The 4052-nt window shown below is 35.1% G+C and overlaps 1 non-coding gene across 1 annotated transcript; it reads right to left on the bottom strand.

Annotated features, from left to right (window-relative positions):
- Positions 1-2225: 2225 nt before the first annotated feature.
- On the bottom strand, positions 2226-2332 carry LOC136215960 (small nucleolar RNA R71). The gene has a single exon (XR_010682961.1). It is a non-coding gene; the product is annotated as a small nucleolar RNA R71 (small nucleolar RNA).
- Between the last annotated feature and the right edge of the window lie 1720 nt (positions 2333-4052).

The following is a 4052-nucleotide window of genomic DNA, read 5'->3' as shown; positions in this document are numbered from 1 at the left end:
GTTAAGCCCAAAATATACCTAAAATATCATCAATAATTACATCAATATTGCTACAAATTTGTGCTATTTATACCTGTTTAGAATACTTTTACTCTCGAATATGTTTCTTTCTTGCTAGGTACGTAAATATTTGGTAAAATCCAAATAGGAACGAAAAGAGCTCAAAACAGAATAAAAACCTTACAAAAGGAGTTAAAAACGACGAAGATCAAAATACACCAAAACGAGGACAAAGACGAGGTCAGAAACAGAAGAAATGTCAAATTCTCGGTTTAGGAAACAAATTCTCGGTAGAGAATTTGATGAAAGCTGCGAACGAGAATCCACAATTCTCGATCGCGACACGCGTTCTTCAGCAGCTCATTCCCTTCGTCCGAAGACCAAATAAATGCTCCCCCATTCTCGGCCGAGAATTGCCATTCTCGGTAAGTGCAGAAATTCTGCCAAGTACAATGAACACATGTTAAAATCCAAGAAACGCATTCGTCCGGGTGGATAAAGACGTTCTTTCACAACGGACACAATCCTTCACAACGGACACGACACTTCAAACACGACTCTTCAACATCTATAAATAAAGAGTTGATGGAGAGTTGAAAATATGTAGAAAAAAGAGATTAGTATAGAACTTATGCTGAAATTCCGAGTCAAGTGATTCAGAATTTAGATTTCATTTCTGTAAAAAGCAATATGATGTACACACATTGGTTATTCAATAATAACAAACACAGTAGCGTTTAGACATTATTCATATTTAGTTTACATTTTGGTAGTAGATAGACCAGTCTCTATTCCGAAGATTCAGCGAGAAGATTGAGTAGAGAATCTGCCCCTGAGCCTGACAAACTCTAACGAAACCCAAGGAAAGGATTGACAACCCGTTCACTTGCAAGTCGTCGAATGTTTTCATGCTCCTTGTTCTCTATAAACTTGTATCAATTTATATTTCATCTAATAAAGTCTGTTCTATTCGATAGATTTTTATGCAGCACTTTGGTAAAGGATCCGAAGTGGATTGCTGGTGTTTTCATTAAAACGTAGTTTAATTCAAAATCTTTACAAGGAAACTTTGTTGAACAACTTAGACAAATTTCTATCTCGAAAGAGTTTTCATTTGGTTAAGGTAGCGATCTAACCCGACCGTAGGAGGATTGACTACAGTTCAAAGCCTAAAAATTAGAGGTTCCGTCATTTATTTCATCGTCGTAATTTATACAAAGTTTAAAGTTGTTTTCTTTGCTTAATGCAAACGAATATATTTGTTTACTTTTCTAAAAAGTACTAAACGTTCCTGTCTTGCAAATTCATTCCTAAATCAGAAGTATTTTCTAATATCTTCATACTCTAATCTAATTCTCATTCTAGCAATTTCAAAACCAAATCCGATTTAACGATTTTCCTTATTATAAATATTAAAAGTATATTTAACCAATTCAAAATAAGTTTTTGTTAAAAAACGTTCCATGTGGGATCGATATCTTTTATTACTACAAGCGTATATCGTGCACTTGCGGAAATCGCTCAACAAGTTTTTGACGCCGTTGCCGGGGAACGCCAAAATTTTTGACAAAAATTTAGATTTTTCGTATTTTATTTCGAATCTAGGTTTATTTATACTTATTCAAACTTTTATACTTTATTTATTTCAAATTATTAACATATTTATTTTTCAAATTCTGTTTTGAAGGTAGTTTCGGTTGGTACAAAATTTCAGGTTCATGCGCAGTTCTCGAAGTTCAGGCACGTCACCAGATTCTATTGACCTAGAAATTGAAAGAACTCTTAAAAAGAACAAGAAAGAAAAGAAAAACAAAAACAAATCTCTAATAAAAACTAGAATTACCGAGCCAAAAGTTATGGCCACACTCATGGATTACGCTAGGCCAGGAGTGGCCGGTGTAACAAACAGTATAGTTAGACCCCAAATTAATGCAAATCAATTTGAGATTAAGCCAGCATTGCTTAATATGTTACAAAATAACATAACATTTTACGGGTTACCTAACGAAAATCCTAACACCCATTTGACAAATTTCTTAGAAATTTGTGACACTTTTAAAATACCAAATGTGACTACGGAAGCAATCAATCTTCGCCTTTTTCCTTTTACTTTGAAGGATCGAGCCAAAGAGTGGTTAACTTCTATGCCAGCCGCATCATTTGAGACTTGGGAGCAATTAGCCCAAACATTTTTATCAAAAAATTTTCCTTTAGCAAAAACCGCAAGAGTCATTAAAGAGTTAACATCTTTTTCTCAAAATGATAATGAAACTCTTTATGAGGCTTGGGAACGTTTTAAAGAACTTCAACGTTTATGCCCACACCACCAATTGCCCGCTGAACTTTTAATGCAAACATTTTATAATGGACTAAATCCTACAACTAGAGGTTCATTGGATGCTATGTCTGGAGGGTTATTCATGAAGAAAACATCGGCCCAAGCAAGAGAACTTTTGGAGGAAATGGCAATCAACAGCAGTATGTGGCCCGCGAAGCGTGGACACGTACCAATAGCGAAACCATCATCCTCAACTATGTCATCAGTTAAAGGTATAGTGAATCTTGATCCAGTTGCGATGTTGCAAGCCCAGTTTTCTGCCTTATCGCACAAAATTGATAGGTTTATGGCACCGTGTGATCCTAATGGTAAGCCAATCCAAACGGATGTGGATTATGAAGGTATGAGTGAAATTGAACAGGTAAATTTTGTCCAAGGGCAAAACCAACCTAATAACCCTTACTCCAATACATATAATCCTGGATGGAGAAATCATCCTAACTTTAACTGGAGAGATAACAATAATAATGCTAATGCTAATCAAAATCGTACAACCAACTATCAAAATCAATCAAGAGATACGATTAGCACTTTATCTTCTAAAATCGATAAATTTATTGATGCTATGAGCGGAAAAATAAGTAATCACGACGATGGTTTTAAACGGATCGAGAATAAATTCGATCAGCTTATTAAAAACCAATCATCTAGCATCCATAATTTGGAGGTTCAAATTGGACAACTCGCTAAATCAATTCCATCCCGCAAAGAGGGAAGTCTTCCAAGCCATACGGAAGAAAATCTGAAAGAGCATGTTAAGGCAATCACTCTTCGTTCAGGGAAAAATTACTTAGGTCCGGAAATGCCCGGAAATTCAACTTTACCAGGAACTGATTTACCAAAGTCCAAAGAAGATACATTAAACCGAAAAGATGCACAACTTGACTCTAGTACAAAAACTTTTGTACCCAGACCACCTTTTCCACACAAAGTCCGCAATAAGGACTATGACAAACAACTTTTAACATTTTTAGACAAACTTAAAAATTTGCATATTAATTTGACGTTTATGGATGCGATTACGCAAATTCCCAATTATGGTAAATTCCTCAAAGATTTAATTTCAAAGAAAATTAGTTGGGAATGAATTTCATCCATTTCACTAGCCGAAGATTGTAGTTCAATTGTGTCAAGTAATTTGCCCACCAAACTCAAAGATCCCGGATGTTTTACCATTCCGTGTAAATTGGGAGATATTGAATTCCCAAGTTGTCTTTGTGATTTAGGAGGAAACATAAACTTGATGCCATTATCTATTTTTAATAAGTTAGGCTTAGAAGAAGATATCAAACGTACCAATATGGTTTTGCAATTAGCGGATCAAACCACTAAAAGACCATATGGTATAATTGAGGATATTTTAGTTAAAGTTGACAAATTTATTTTTCCTACCGATTTCGTTATATTAGATTTTGCATATGACGTTAATTGTCCGCTAATCTTTGGTAGACCGTTTATGAACACGGGACGTGCTCTAGTTGATGTGTCGGAAGGGAAAGTAGTTTTACGAATAGGAGACGATAAGATTGAGTTTGATATGAACCAAGCAATGAAATATCCTATGGAGGATTTCGCTTGTATGAAACTTGATTTAATTGAAGAATGTGTAAATGACATTGTTCAAAAAGAAGAAATAATAGAACCTATAATGAGTGAGGAACTAGAAGATAAGGACCCAGAGCCTTTGATTCGTGAAGATGGACCAGTTCCGCCT

This window comes from Euphorbia lathyris, chromosome 1 (genome assembly GCF_963576675.1).
Source record: "Euphorbia lathyris chromosome 1, ddEupLath1.1, whole genome shotgun sequence".
Taxonomy (NCBI): domain Eukaryota; kingdom Viridiplantae; phylum Streptophyta; class Magnoliopsida; order Malpighiales; family Euphorbiaceae; genus Euphorbia; species Euphorbia lathyris.
Note: the sequence above shows the minus strand (reverse complement) of the source record. Positions and strands in the feature narration are given on the sequence as shown.